Source organism: Macrotis lagotis, chromosome 6 (assembly GCF_037893015.1).
Source record: "Macrotis lagotis isolate mMagLag1 chromosome 6, bilby.v1.9.chrom.fasta, whole genome shotgun sequence".
Classification (NCBI taxonomy): Eukaryota; Metazoa; Chordata; class Mammalia; order Peramelemorphia; family Peramelidae; genus Macrotis; species Macrotis lagotis.
In genome coordinates this window covers 186,234,653-186,251,455 of record NC_133663.1, presented here as the reverse complement: position 1 = coordinate 186,251,455, position 16,803 = coordinate 186,234,653, and positions in this window count along the sequence as shown.

Sequence of the window (16,803 nt, the reverse complement as noted above, 5' to 3'; positions counted from 1 at the left end):
CCACCTCAGTTCTTCATTATAAGTCTCAAGGTATAATGAATTTAGAATTTAAAGAAATGGATTTAAGTCAAACCTCAGTGTATTACTAGACAAACCTTTTAACGTTTCTGTGCCTCAAGTAAATTTTTCTTTTTTTCTTTTCTTTTTTTTTAGGTTTTTGCAAGGCAAGCAGGGTTAAAGTGGCTTGCCCAAGGCCACACAGCTAGGTAATTATTAAGTGTCTGAGACCAGATTTGAACCCAGGTACTCCTGACTCCAGGGTTGGTGCTTTATCCACTACGCCACCTAGTTGCCACCTAGTTGCCCCCCCTTCCTAATTTTTCTAAGCATAGATACGTTCTAGCAAAGTTTCCTACATTGACTCCATATATGTGTATATTACTTCATTATAAGAAATCAACACAAATCCCCATCTGGTGCAAATAAAATTTTTAATTGGCATGAATCCTAATTCATTAGTTGTGGGATGTTTGTCCTTCATTCTCAAAGAGGACTAGTGACATCATGAGGGTGATGTTTAGACTTGCACATGAACTAGATTTAAGCGAGCCTGAGCTGTTCAAAGTCATCACACTCACTCTCTGTTCTAAAGTACCAAAGTCCAGTGGTAAGACAAAAGACAAGATGATTGATGGCAGTAATGAAGTGGATGATCATGGTCTTTCTAAATTAAGGTCTTTCCAAGGTCTCAGTTTCTCTAAGGTAATGGCCATTCTTATCTAGTAAGAATTGAGGTAAGAACTGAGATAAGAAATGGCTTAATTTACAAGAGATGGTTAAATTTACCATCACAAAAATATCAATCTGAAAGGGGAAGACCCTTAAAGTTTCTGGCCAGAACAGAAAACAATGGTTATTTACACTTCCTACATAGTAAATATGCATAATCTAAGGCTATTTTCAAATTTAACATGTTAGTATTTTGGAAGCCAGGGTCCTCTCTCATCTTTTCCACTGGTAGGAATATGCTTGATTAGCCTCTACATCCATCAGGTGCAAAGATATTTGAGTTTCTCACAATGAGGTCATACATGCTACAATTCATATGTGGTAGTCAAATGACAAAACAAACAAACAAACAAAAATTAGTCCTTACCTTCAAGGACCTTACATTCTTAACATTAGTTTTAGAACCTTTTTGCCATAGGCATAAAGGGCAGTTGATCTCCCTTTTACAACAAGAATTATACTCAGATGTTTAATCACAAGGATGACTTTTTTTTCTCATCCTCAAAGCTCTAGCCTAGATTTTTAATACTAATACTCTGTCAGAAAGATGTAAACAAGCAACTGGGTTGACTGTTTTTTAGTATGACCTGACTTTATGGAAGAAGCCCTTTTCAGGTGGAATGTCAAGAAATGCATCCCCCATTTTCATGCCTATTGTTTATAAATTCTTTTTGGTAGTATTGACCTCAGAGAGGATCTTGTCCAACTACTCACTGAAGTATGAATTCTCTTCATCTAAAAGGAGTATTCAATAGCAAAATGACTTGAAATTGTCCAAAAGTAGCACAGGGACCTGTAAGTCAATAAAAAAATGGCAGAAACTAGCCTATCAGAGACACAGGACCCAAAGGTAGTGTCCAGGTTACTGATGGAGGAGGAAGTAATAGTTCCAGGTAACATGTCATAAAGTGGCCCAGGAAATGATATAGTATCCTGGATCATAGCAAGATATCCATAACTTTCACAAAACAAAAATTCTTTTAGATGTGAGTTTAGATTATGATATTTTTTTTGTAAAGCAATCTCCTCCTTCTTCAAGTAACTTTTGTGAGAACATGCCAGATGATAGTCTCACCTAAACAGGACGGCCCACTCAAAAACAGTTCAACTTTTCAAGATGGCTTAAAGTTGGGAAACTTTTAAAAGATCAACTCTGAGATATCTTTGGTCTGTTCCAAAGTTCATTTTCCAATTGAAATTAAAAAAAATAACATCCCACTGTCAAGGAGAATCATGGCTCATTTAAATAATTATTAATTGCTTGAAAAGTCAGTTTTGAGATAATTGGTTCTCCCATACTGATGTAATTATCACTTTCAGGATGAACAATTCTGAAAAAAGCCTAAAGTGTAAGAGTGATATCTACCAACAACCATTTTAAGACATTATGTCATGGTCCAAAATGCTGAGTACCTCAAAAACTATTAATCAGACAAAGTACCTTGGAGGAGAGAAGTGATTTTAATAATTATTATCAATCATTGTGTCTCCAGGTTTTCAAATTTACTCTGTGAAAATATTCATATAGCACATATTTAAAAGGTTTCACATACAACATTGTCTATACTTGTTAGACCTCTTAAAGGAATAGGATAATTCAAAGGATTGCTGATCTTATGAAAGGATAAAAGCAAAAATGGAAATTTAGACCCATCACTTGTTCTATTGAGTTCCATTGGTATTTGAACACCTTTCTTATTACTAGGGGAGCAGCTAGGTAGCATAGGGATATAGCATTAGGCTTGGAATCAGGAAGACTTAATGAGTTCAAATCTGGCCTCAGATACCTAATAACTCAGACCTCCCCTCTCCCAGGAAATCATTTAAACCTCTTTGCCTCAGTTTTCTCATCTGTAAAATGAACTGGAGAAGGAAATGGCAAACCACTTCAATATCTTTGCCAAAAATGAGGTCACAAAGAGTCAGACATCCCTGAAATGACTCAACATCAATAGTAACCCATCACCAGGGGGCATTATGCAACCAATTGCATAATGGGTCTCATGGCTCCTGACAGGCACATTTGTGAGAAAATGAAAGTGACTAGAAAATGTTATGAAGGGACAACTGAGGTAGACCAGGTAAAAAGAAAGTCATAATTCCCTCATCCCCTTGAGTTCTGAAGGTAAATATTGATATCCCATACATTGTCAACCCTGATAACTTTGTCCTTGATCACTGGCGCCTCCTATGAAGGGCTCTATTTCTCTTGCCTTTCAAAATCTCCCACTCTTCTGAGTCCTGAACTTACTCTCACTTCCATGAAATCGTTTATTGACATACAACTGCAAGAGTATTCTGAAGTTTCTTACATAATCCTTTTTCAAATGTAGTCTTTAACAATAGTAGGCACTTAATAAATGTTTATTGACTGACAGTGTCTCCTCCCCCAACAAAATAGCATATAGGAGTTATAATCACCATGATGGGAGGGTCCTATCCTCACTAGCTGAGACTCCTTGCACGTTTTGCAAATGTTTAGCCAACCCTCAGATAACCTCCATGACAGTCTTGGACACAGCTGGTTAGTTGAGTATAATCCTTCCAAGGGCAACAAGGTGTTGCAGTACATGAGGAGTTGAGCCTGGAGTCTGGAGTCTAGAAGTCCAAACCTGACCTCAGACACTTACTAGATATGTGACCATGGGCAAGTTACCTAACCATGTTTACCTCAGTTTTCTCATCCATAAAGTGAGTTACAAATAGATGGCACAGTGGAAAGAGTGTCAGTTCTGAAGTCAAGAGGACCTGAGTTCAAATCATGCCTTAGATGCCCCACACTTACACCTGTGACCTTGGGCAAGTCACTTAACCCTGACTGCCCTGCATCCAGAGCTATCTACAGTCATCCTGATCTGTATCTGGCCACTGGACCCAGATAGCTCCAGAGGAGAAAGTAAGGCTGGTAACTGAGCATAATATCCTCTCCATCCAATTCACGTGCTTCTCGTGGCATTGCATCCCTGATGTCATGTTCTTCGAGAATGAAGGACAAAGCATCACCATTATGAAGTAGAGAAGGAAATGGCAAACTTCTCCAATATCTTTGTCAAGAAACCCCCAAATGGGATCATGAAGAGTTGCACATGACTGAAATAAAAGAACAACAAAATCCTTCAGGCCCCTCAATAAAATATAAGTAATTTTAAGTCAGAGACTGTTTCAATTTTTTCTTTGAACCCCCAAGATTCAGCACAATGGTTAGTACATAATAGACTTCAGAATCATTTTCTACTCCTTAATCTTCCTCACTCCACCTATGCAGTCCAGAGCAAGGTTTGTTAGTTCTATCTCCATAACATCTCTTGCATCTTTGCCCTTTCTCTCTGTTCAGTCCTTCATCACCTCATAACCTCTTACCTGCACTATTGCAACAGCACTCTAATTGAAATCTCTCCAGTTTCTCCCCTCTCCCAAAAAATCTATCATCTACACAGCTGCCAAAGTTATTATCCTAAAGCCCAGATCTGTCTACATCAATACCTTGCTCAATAAAGTTCAATGGCTCCCAATTGCTTCTAGAATAAAATAAGAATTCCTATATTTGCTATTTATATGGCTTCTTGCAACTTGACTCCAATTTTTCTTTCTGGCCATATTATATATATTGACCCTTAGCATATTCTCTGGTCCAGTCAAACTGACCTTGCTGCTCCTCTCACACATAGTCCCCTTTCTGTGCTTTTGCACTCACTGTCCCTGGTGCTTGAAGAACACCGTCTTCTGGCTCCTCTTCTCGCTTCTGCTTACCACTTTCCTATTTTTTTTCTTAGGTTTTTGCAAGGCAAATGGGGTTAAGTAACTTGCCCAAGGCCACACAGCTAGGTAATAATTATTAAGTGTCTGAGACCGGATTTGAACCCAGGTACTCCTGACTCCAGGGCCAGTGCTTTATCCACTGTACCACCTAGCCACCCTCTACTTTCTTATTCTTTAAACAAGCATTTTTTTGTATCAACTATATGTCAAGTACTTCACAAATATTATTTTGTTTTTATTCTTACAAGAATCTGGGGTGGGGGGGGAGGCAGGAGGAAGGTAGGTGCTATTATTATCTCCACTTTGCAAATGAGAAATCTGAGGTGGACAGAGGTTAAGTGACTGAGTAGTAAGTGTCTGAGGTGAGATTTGGACTCAAGTCTTCTTGACTCCAAGACCAGGGCTCTATCCATTGCAGCACAAATCTATCTATACTTTTCCTCATCCTCACCTCCAACTAAAATTACCTTGCATTTATTATATAAATATTCATTTTGGTACCTGTTGTCTCCTCTTTCCACCTCCCATAAAATATAATTAATGTGAAGTCAGAAACTTTCAATTTTTTCTTTGTACCCCCAGGATTCAGTACAGTGGCTAGCACATAATAGTCACTTGTTTTTTAATTGATCAATAAATGTTTGTTATGTTGAACAGAATTAGACATTCTATAGAAACTGTGGGAGGGGGACTTGGAGGACAAATAGAATTAATAGTCCTAGTGCTACTGTCAGGGTCCTGTGAGCCCCAATTGCTTCTGATTCTGATACAACACTCTCAAGAGAATTGTTGTTGTTTGTCCTTCATTCTTGAAGAAGACCTGACATCAGGGAGGTAATATCGCATCATGCAAATGAATTGTACTTAAGTGAGGGAGGGCTGTGCAAAGTCACCATCTCTACTTTCTCCTCAAGAGCCATCTGGGTCCACTGGTCAGATATGGATCATTATGACTGGAGATGCAGCGGGAGACATGTGGCCTTTTTAAGTTAAGGTCATTAACAGGACTCAGCCTGATTAAGGCAGATAAGAAAAAAATGAGGTAGAGGATGGCCTCTTAGAGAGTTCAAAGGGCATTGTCAGGGTTAATGATCTAAGCCAAAGGTATCACAATTAGCTTTGGGCTCTGTGCTCAAGACCTCTAACCACCTCAGCAAGCACACATTTTCTCTTAAGAAAATACCAATATCAGGGAACTGAAAGCAAACCAATCTAGAATTGTATTGCTCTGACAGAAGACTCATTGAATTCTCTTGTTCACTTTCCTATCAAGACAATTAGCTCCTCAAGAAGCATCAGCACAGAAGTTCTAGGTCATGTCTCAGAATGAGAGACAGACTGGGGCTGTTGTTGGGGCTTTGGTAGTGCTGTTGACTCCCTGCTCCACTGTTCATCAACCTTTCTTACTCCCGAGCGTGATAGAACTGTCTCTTTTCTCCTTCAGGGCCCTGATTTCCTTAAAAGAAGCAATGTCCCAATTTTAGTTTTTTCATCTCCCTACAATCTAGTCATAAATTGCCTTTCCAAAAACCCATATGAATATAGTCATAGAAACACTTTTTTGTGGTAGCAAAGAATTCGAAAATGAGAAGATGCCCATCAACTAGGGAGCTACTGAATAAGTTGTGACAAACGAATGTAATAGAAAACTATTGTACTATAAGAAATGATGAGCAGGTGAATTTCAGAAAAACATGGAAACACTTAATTAAGGCTGAATGAAGTGAGCAGAACCAGGAGAACACTATACACAGCAACAGAAATACTGTGTGATCAACTATGATGAGCTTAACTCTCCTTAGCAATACAATGATGCCAGACAATTCTAAAAGACCTGTGATGGAAAATGTCATATACATCCAGAGAAAGAACTATGGAGTCTGAATGCAGAAAGAAACGAACAATTTTCACTTTTTTTAAATTAGTTTTTTTTTTTTTTTTTTCTAGTGGCTTCTCTCTTTTGTTCTGATTCTTTTTTCCACTGTGAGACTAATATTGAAATAAGTGCAACATGGTTGTACACATATAAACTACATCAGATTAATTGTTATCAAGGTGGGTGAGGGAGAAAATTTTACAAAAATGAATGCTGAAAACTATCTTTACATATAATTGGAAAAAGTAATTAATTAATCAAAAAATAAATTACCCTTCCATTCTGTCTTCCCAAAATTCCCTGGCATGCATCCTCTACCAAACTGTCTCTTAAACACCTTCTGTGGTTTCTGAGACTTTCTTACTTCTTCCAGTTTAGTTTGGATTTCAAGGTAAAAAGACTGAGTGCATTAACATCCAGGCATGTGCAATATCAGTTTCAAAATATTATTTTCCTTTTCCCCCAAATTTGCTGCTATATCACATCTATTCTGAAAGCTTTGAGTACCCTGAAGAACCTGCCAATCTCTAGACACTTGGCTCATTTCTCTGCTGTTTTCAGTATGGAAAAAAGTGCCTTGAGCAGGTCTCCATATTCTGAGGATGATGCTGATGGAATCTCAGGTAATATCTCTGTGTACATTGATCTACATAAGATCATGAGGTCATACATTCAGATCTGGAAGAAACATCAGAGGTCAATCAATGCAATCCTTAGCAAGGAGTACTGGGTTTGTTGCCAGAAAGACTTGGTTATGGATCTTCCCTCTCACCCTTGCTCTGGATGTTTAACCTTCATGCACCTCAAACACTAGAAGACCTAGCTGTCAAAAAATAGATAAATTTTGGTCTAATTCGGCAGACCAGGATTTCTATGAAATCACAGGAGCCTTTCTATAGCTCTCTGGGTAATATTTTGGATGCATTATGGTCCAGAGAATCCAAATTCAAATTCTATCTTTGATATTTACAGTTTGATTTGAAGCAAATCTTTTACCTCCATGAATCTCAGTTTCTTCATATGAAAAAAGAGGGGGATGGGTCTAGATGGCCTCCAAGGTCCCTTATAACTCTAGAGCTATGAGATTACCATTCCTCCTCCCTAAAAAGCACAACCCTCCCCAAAATAATCCAGTGAGATGTATTCTCCCAAATCATTGTAGTCCCCTTTCCAAACTTTTGAAACCTTGCCTCCTACCCAGACATTCATCACATTTTTAAAAATTTATTTGGTTTTTACCAAAATGCACTGCTATTCCCAGTGGCACCATAGACTTTCAGAGATTTCTTGGGCCAGAATCCCTGTCTTACAGCTTCCTCAGAAGATGAGAGAAAAGACCAGAAACTGAGTTTTCTCAGGTCTTAAATCTCATGTTCTTGCCTACAAGCAGAACTTTATTAAATCCACTTCAATGATCCAGTTCACCCATTATCCATCTCAGTGACCTTCCTGCCTTTAGGGAAGAATCTCAGAAAAGAGGTCTTACCTGTCTTTATTGGGTTTTTTTTTGTTTGTTTGTTTAGGTTTTTGCAAGGCAAATGGGGTTAAGTGGCTTGCCCAAGGCCACACAGCTACGTAATTATTAAGTGTCTGAGACCGGATTTGAACCCAGGTACTCCAGACTCCAAGGCCGGTGCTTTATCCACTATGCCACCTAGCTGCCCCTATTGTTTTTTTTAATTAAAGATATTGAGTTTTACAATTTTCCCCCAATCTTACTTCCCTCTCCCCACCCCCACCCCCACAGAAAGCAACTTGCCTGTCTTTAAGAGGGAATATTCTGCTCCACAGAACTAAGCAAGGGGAGAGACCCCTGAGTCAGCAATGAGAGAAGTTCATTTGATAGACAAAGAAAAAATGATAAATAGTGATACATAGGAAATAGTCCTTATTTGTGTGTTCTTTACCTTCCAAATTCACTCCTATTACTGACCCAAATTTCTCTGTCCTTTTGTAACCAGGGGTTTTTTCATCTTTTTTTTTAACATGGACCCCACTGATGTCCATCAACTGGGGAATGGCTAAACAAAATTGTGGTATATGTATGTTATAGAACACTATAGTTCTATTAGAAATCAGGAGGGATGGGATTTCAGAGAAGCTTGGAAAGCCTTGCATGAACTGAAGCTGAGTGAAGTGAGCAGAACCAGAAGAATATTGTACACCCTAACAGCAACAGAAGGGTGATGATCAACCTTGATGGACTTGCTCCCTCCATCAGTGGAATAATCAAGGACAATTTTAGGGGTTCTGTGATGGAGAATACCATCTGTATCCAGAGAAAGAACTGTGGAGTTTAAACAAAGACCAAAAGTCATCTTATGTAGTACTACATAATTTTGCTCTCTTTAATATTTTATTTCTTCCCCAAAGATAATGGTTTTTTTTTTTTGTCTCAACACATTCAGTTTTGATCAATGCATAGCCTGGAAACAATCTGTAAAGATTATCAGATTGCCTTCTGGGTGGGTGGAGAAGAGAGGGTGGGACAAAAATTGTAAAATTCAAAACATTACAAAAAATGATAGGTAGAAACTACTGTATATAATTGGAAAACAAATAAAACATTTATATATTTAAAATAAATAAATAAATAACCACATGGACCCCCCGCCCTGGCAGTCTGGCAAAGCATATGGACCTTTATCAAAAAATTTTTAAGCAACTGAAGAAAATGTTAAATTTCATATTAGTGAAAATAGTCATTTTTTTTTCTTGTTCAAGTTGCAGACACTTCTAAAATCTATCTACAGGCTCTTTGGGGTTGTCTGTGAACTCCATGTTAAGATACTCTGACAATCCTATTGAAGAAGAGGAGGGACCTGAAAAATTTTTTAAAAGCTACTCAAACAAGTGAATTCCATTTTTTTCTTTATTTCTAGAATAATTTAATTTTTATTATTATTGTTAATAACAGCAGTTAACATTCATATAGTACTTTAAGGTTTGTAAAATGTTCTATAAGTGTTATCCCATTTTATCTTCACAACCACCCTGGGAATCAGATGTTTTTAATCGCTATTTTACAGATAAGGAAACTGAGGCAGACAGAAGTTAAGTGACTTGCTCAGGATTTGAGGTAGTATGTTAACTAGAGTTTATTTTGGTTTCAGGTACTCTATCCACCATACCACAAAAGCTACGTCTAACTGCCTGATTAATTTTTAGGAAAGTAAGACTGACTGTTTCTTACTTCTTTTCTGTTGCATTTCCTAAAAGACATGAATAAAATAGTCTGCTACCCTGGTAGGGCAGTGTCAATTTGAACGATTCTCTCCTTACTCTAAAGTTAGGACATTATTCCCCAGTCAGTTGACATCAAAATTGCCTTACAAATCCTAAATTTGCTTTCTTGTCCTTGAGTGTTCTTAAACTGCTCAATCATTAACATTCTCTGCCAGCATGACCTATAATATCCAATCTGAATTCCATTCAAGTATAAAAAAAAATCATTCAACCAGTAAGCTTTCTAATAGCAGTTAGTAGACCAGAAGAATTAACATATTACAGTGGACATCCAATCTCTCTCCCCTCAGATTCCTGTGCAAGCAAACCTGGAGAAAGTAAAAAATCATCAGTGAAGAAAGCAAATTCCAACATTTTAATTCTTTGCCACATCCAGAGTATATTCATAGGCTCTTAAATCTAGAGCTAGAAAGAAAATATGAATGAATGAATGAATCAAAAAGCATTTATTAAGTGCTTAACATATATAAAACAATGTGATTAGTGCTAGAGATACAAATACAAAAACAAAAACAGTCCCTGCCACCAAAAATCTCACATCCAAAAGGGAAAAAGTATATATGTAAGGAGTCAAAAACATATATAAAGCAACAATAATCATTATTATTATTATTACTATCATTTTTGCTATCAATACAAATAATAGCTAGCATTTATATAGCACTTAAGGTTTTCCAAATACATGTTATTGATGCCTACAACAACTCAGTGAGGAAAGTGCTATTATCTTCATTTTATAGAAAAGGAGATTGATAAAGCTTAAGTGAATTTCTTGGTGTCAAGTAAGTGTCTAATTGTGGGATTTGAACTGTGGTTATGTGTCCATCCAAGCTTCTAAACTGTCTAAATGAAGTTCATGGGAGACATTGATATGTAGCTCTGGAATCTGGCCTACACACTTCCAAGGGAGACTGTAATTCCTGTCTTGAGGAAAGTAAGAGAAGGGTCACTTAGGCTAGGTGCTTTGACCTCCAGGCTGCGAGAGGGATATTGGACTAAAACTATATCTATAGGTTCTCTAATTATTGATGATCTAGGGACATGAATTTTAAGGTAGAACAAAAAAGCAAGTTCCTCAGCATATACTTGACAGTTTGACTCCTTCCTACCAAATGCTGGTTTCCCAAAAAAACACAAATAGTGAATAAGAAGTAAACTTGTTTATCTAAGCAAATAGTAAACATAAATTGGAGAAGTTTTACAGATTAGAATATAATAGAACATTTTCCACATTTAGAGCATTGTTTCCAGTTCTAGGTACCACATTTTAAGAAAATCATTGATAAGCTGGGAATGACCTTGGAATTATAACATTCTGAGAATTAGTTGAGGGATGGGGGATATTTATCCTGGACAAGACTTGGCAAGGTATGATACCTACCTTTAAATAACTGAAGAACTATTATACAGCAAGATAGAAACAACAGATTAAAGCTGCAGGAAGGCAGATGTCAGTTTCATTTAAGGAAAACAAAAATACTTAACAATTAGCCCTATCTAAACATGACTCAGTCTGCCTTGGAAGGTATCAGATAACATCTACACCTAAAGACTAGATGTCTTCAGGAAATGACTAGGGGGCAGCCAGGTGGCACAGTGGATAGAGCATCTTCCCTGGAATCAGGAGGACCTGAGTTCAAATTCAGCCTCAGACACTTCATAATTACCTAGCTGTGTGACCTTGGACAAGTCACTTAACCCAATTGTCTTGCCAAAAAATAAAAGGAAATGACTAGATAGCCTCTTAGAGAGATAATTCTTGGTCAGGTGCACATTGGATAACCTCTTCTGCAGGTCCCTTCTAACTCTATGATTTGGAGATTGGATGATGTAAGTCTATATAGAGTTCATCTATATCATTAGGGAATCTTTAGGGAAGTCAATTTATCTCACTCTAAAGAAAGAATAGTGGTATGTCATGGATAGAAAGCAATTCTAAGCCCAGAAGACCCAGGTTCAAATACAAGGTGTCTGACACTTGCTATGTGAAAATGGGCAAGATGTTTCACTTAATTCAACTGCTTTCTCATATTGGTGAGTTACTCCAATAGTCTACATTTTGGGAAGGGTCTGGACCAACCAATCTTCATTATCTGGATTTTACCAGGATACTTACCATTAATAGCTTCCCACCTCCACCCCATCCTGGCTTCAACTTTGTTTTAGAAAATGTCTTTTTTGAGGGACTTAATGATGATGAACTACATGTATTCCTGCATAGAAAAATGATACTGATAATACTCATATGAACCTTCTCATTTACTAGAGCAGGTAGAAGGAGCTTTTATAGATGAAGCACAGGAGAGAGCTGAATCTGAAGATATAATATATTGTAAAAATGGAATCAATGGCTAAAAGGGAAATGTAATGAGAGTGAGAGAAAGGAGAGGTGGAATAGGCTAAGATATTTCATATAATATGATTTTTTTATTATAATGAGCTATTACAATGATATGGAAGGGGGAAGATGAGGGGGAATGAGGGAATTTTTGCTCTCATTGGAGGTGGCTCGAAGAGGAAACAGCATATATACTCAATGGGGTATATATAGAAATCTAGAGTAAGAAGGAGAGAAGGGGGATGGGGAAGGGGGGGATGTGAGTGATGGAGGAGAGGGTGGACCATGGGGGAAAGAGGTCAGATATATACACATTTTCTTTTTTTACTTCTTGCAAGGGGCTGGGATTGGATGGCCTGTCTGGGACCACAGAGCCAGGTGGTTGCTGGGCCTTAGGGGTATGGGTGGACTCCGGGCCTCTTGGCCCCAGAACCGATGATCACTCTGCTGCACCACTCAGCTACCCTACAGCACATTTAAGAAGAGGGACAGAGTGAAAGGAGAGAGAGAAAATATAGTATATATGGTAGTGGGGAGGTAGGAATGGAGGGAGTTGCGATCAGTAATGGCAACAGTGGAAAAATATGGAAGTAGCTTTTGTGATGGAGAAGAATGTGATCCACCCACGACAGAGCTGGTAGTGATGGAACACAGACTGAAGCACATTTATTATTATTATTATTATTATTTGGTAGAGGGTTTGCAGGGCAGTAGGGTTGGGTGGCTTGCCCAGGGCCGCACAGTTGAGTGATTGTTGGGTGTCTGGGGCTGGATTTGAACCCAGGTGCTCCTGGCTCCAGGGCTGGTGCCACCATGCCGCCTGGCTGCTCCTTATTATTTTTTTTTATTTTAATTTAAATTTTTTTCTCTTTCCTTTACTATATTGCTCATGAGGATCTATATTTTTTTGAAGGAGGGGATACTATATTTACTCTTAAACAAGAATATTTTGTAATGTATAAAAACAACATCATTTGTAGAAACCAGAAGGGATGGGAATTCAGGGAAGCCCAGAGGAAAATACATGAACTGATGCTGAGTGAGATGAGCAGAACCAGAAAACACTGTACACCCTAACAGCAACATGGGGGTGATGTGCAACAATCAGACACAATTTTGGGATATCTGCAATGGAGAATACCATCTGTATCCAGAGAAAGAATTATGGAGTTTGAACAAAGACCAAAGACTATTATCTTCAATTTAGAAAAAAACATCATTATTTTATGTAATTTTGCTCTCTTATACTTTATTCTTCTTCCTTAAGGATATGATTTCTCTCTCATCACATTCAACTTAGATCAATGTATACCATGGAAACAATGTAAAGACTAACAGACTGCCTTCTTGGGGGGCGGGGGGAGCAAGAATAGAGGAAAAATTGTAAAATTCAAAATAAATAAAATCTTTCTTTTAAAAAAAAAGTAAGAAAATGTCTTCTTTGTCAGAATATAAGTTCATTGCAGGCAGGGTCTGTCTTTTTTTTTTTGTTTATATTTCTATTCCCAACATTTAACACAGTGGACAAAGCAAATAAACGTTTACTAACTAAACTGACTTTTCAGTGCAGTCCTGACCCAACCTCTAATACTATAAAATATAGAGAAGTTATTGTTCTGATAGACCTGAAATTTTTATAGCTAAGACAAATTCCTCTCTTCTTCCTCTTTTAGTTTGTTAAACAAAAACCTATTAGAGAAAGCTCAAAAACAAAAACAGGAATAGAGTTAAGGAAGGTATTTTCAATACAGTTTATTGCAGTGGTTTAAGATGCATTCTATGATAAAGCCATTGTGAATACAGTTCTAGCTCTAGAATGACCTATTCACTCACACACTCACTGTTTTTTTTTTGTATTATAGTTTGTTGCTTAATTTTTAAAAATCTTAATAGTATTTTTCCACTCATGTGTAGAGATAGTTTTTTAACATTTAAAAAATATTTTTATTTATTTGTTAAATATTTCCCAAATACATGTCTTTAATTTATTTTTAAATTTTTAAAATTAATTTATTTTTCCAATTATATGTGAAGATAGTTTTCAACATTCCTTATTGTAAAGTTTTCTCTCTCCCACCCTTCTTAAGATAGCAAATTATCTGATATAGATTATACACTCATATTTGTGTTACAAATATTTCCATATTAGTCATACTGTGAAAGAAGAATCAGAACAAAAGGGAAAAAATGATGAGAAAGAAAAAGCAAATTTTAAAAACTGAAAATAGTTTGATCTGCATAGTTCTTTGGATGTGGATCACAAGTCTTTTAGAATTGTAATTTGATCACTGCATTGCTGAGAAGAGCTAAATCTATCATGGTTGATTATCACACAATGTTACTGCTGCTGTGTACAATGTTCTGGTTCTGTTCACTTCATTCAGCATCAGTTCATGTAAGTTCACACACTGTTAAAATACATACAATAATTTAAAGGAAAATATTGTTTCTTTTTTCAATAGTTGATGCACTAAGTTGAGACTACTTAAGGGATTAGGTAGTCTTTCAGTGACTTAGACTAAGACCCAAGAATATGCAAATTCCAATTATGTACAATCTGAACTGGAGGTAGCAGAGAACTCAGGAAATCAATCAGAGGAGTTGGCAGACATGCAAATATGGCCTGCCATTAATCCGACTCTATTTTCTTGTGCGTAGATGGGATGGGATACAGGTAATAACTGTGTTATTTATCTATTTGAAAAAGAGACAAACAGATAGAAACAGATAGAAAGAGGGAAGGAGGGAGGGGGAGGGAGAGAGAGAGAATGAGAGAGAGAGAGAGAGAGAGAGAGAGAGAGAGAGAGAGAGAGAGAGAGAGAGAGAGAGAGAGAGAGAGAATATGAGCAAGCGCACTCTGGCTGTTTGTATGGGCAAGTTTGTCAACTGTGCTAGTTTTGAGTTCACTACAGTGGCAACAAGTGGCTGAATGAGATGTACATATACAGCCACATGTCATCTCTTTTTATTTCATTTTTTAAATTATCAAGCATTTATTCTCTCCCTTCCATCACCCCTCCCCTTGGAAAAAAAAAGAAAAACATGACCCATGAAACAGATATGCAAAGTCAAGCAAAACAAACTGCCATATTCACCAGGTCCAAAAATGAATATCTCACTGTATAGCCCAAGTCCATCACTTCTCTGTCAGGAAGTAGGTAGCATCATTGATTCCCTGGAATTTGGTTGATCATTGCATTAATCACAGTTCTTAAGTCTTTCAAATTTATCTGCCATAGGGGTGGCTAGGTGGCACAGTAGATAAAGCACTGGCCCTGGAGTTGAGTACCTGGGTTCAAATCTGGTCTCAGACACTTGATAATTACCTAGCTGTGTGGCCTTGGGCAAGCCACTTAACCCCATTTGCCTTGCAAACCCTAAAAAAAAAATTATATGCCATCATCATGTTGTTATTGTATAAATTATTTCCTGGGGTTGCTCACTTCATTCTGCCTGAGTTCATATAGGTCTTCTCTGAAACACTCCCTTTAAATAGTTCTTTTGGCAGATTCATATACCATAATTTGTTCACTTCCTTAGTTTCTAGTTCTTTGCCATTACATGAAGAGATGTATATATACTATTATATAGAAGGGTTTTTATTTCTCTTATCTTTTTAAAAAATGAAAAATTCTTTTTGCAAGGCAATGGGGTTGTGACTTGTCCAAGGTCAAATAACTAAGTTTTAAGTGTCTGAAGGCACATTTGAACTCAGTTCCTCCTGACTCCAGGATCACTGTACCACCTAGCTACCCCTTCTTTCTCTGATCTTTTTGGACCATAGGCCTAATCCTAGTATCACTCAATAAAGGGTATGCTCAGTTAGGTCATTTTTAGTACATATTCTCAATTTAAGAGAAGTCACATGACATCTAAAACAACCTCTTTCCAGTAAAAGACAAAACAAGATTTCATCCTTCTGAAAAGACAGCTACCTGCACTACCTGCTCTTCTGAAATTCATGAGCACAAGTCCATTATCATCCAACGGTTAGTCTTCAGGCCATGCCACCTTCTCCCTGGCCTACTGGAATTCCCAACAGGAAGGAAAGTGTGGCCAGTCTTCTTGACTTGAGAGTCTTTCCAACAGAGAGGCAATATGGTTGATAGTATTTACTCTTTGTCTAGAATTTGAGCGGCAAGCAACTTTCTATCCCCCCCAATCATGGGGGGCAGGTCAAAAATCACCTTCTTAACTTAGAAGTAGACACACTTCTGAGGTTGATGATACAGGAATTTAACCCATAAAGTTAAAATGCTAAAGTACTTTGAAATCCTACCAAAGGTAAAAAGTGCAAATAACCATGTTCAATGCAAATAAGGCATGGAGCATAGTGGGAGAAATAGCCCCCAGCTAGTGCTTTTTGAGCCTTCTGACTTGGGCTAGATGTTAAATCTTTATTATAAGAATTGCAGGTTTGGGGGATTTTGAGAAGGATTTTAAATGGCTCTCAGAGTTCCATCAGCAAATCTGTTTTACTATAGATACTGATAACATGCCAGAACATTTTCTTCAAACTTTTCTATGGTTGTCAAAAATTGCCCTCCTCCCCAGCCATTTCTATGAAAGATACATTCTGAGAAGTCTATACCATTTCTCCTGGAGAGAAAGAGTCATAAATAAGGGTGGGACAAGAGAGGCTTTGCCCCTGGATGTCATATATCTAGAATAGCATGTTTTCTCCTCCTCCTAACTTTGGCTCCTTTCACATCTTCTGGTCCTTTAGCTCCTCATCATAGCTCCCACATGAACACTTCCACTTTTTCTACACCCTACCATACACCATGCACAGTAGCTCAGAGTCTTTGTTTTCCTCCCATGGAGTGCTGTTTCAGGGTCTTTCTCCCTATAAGAC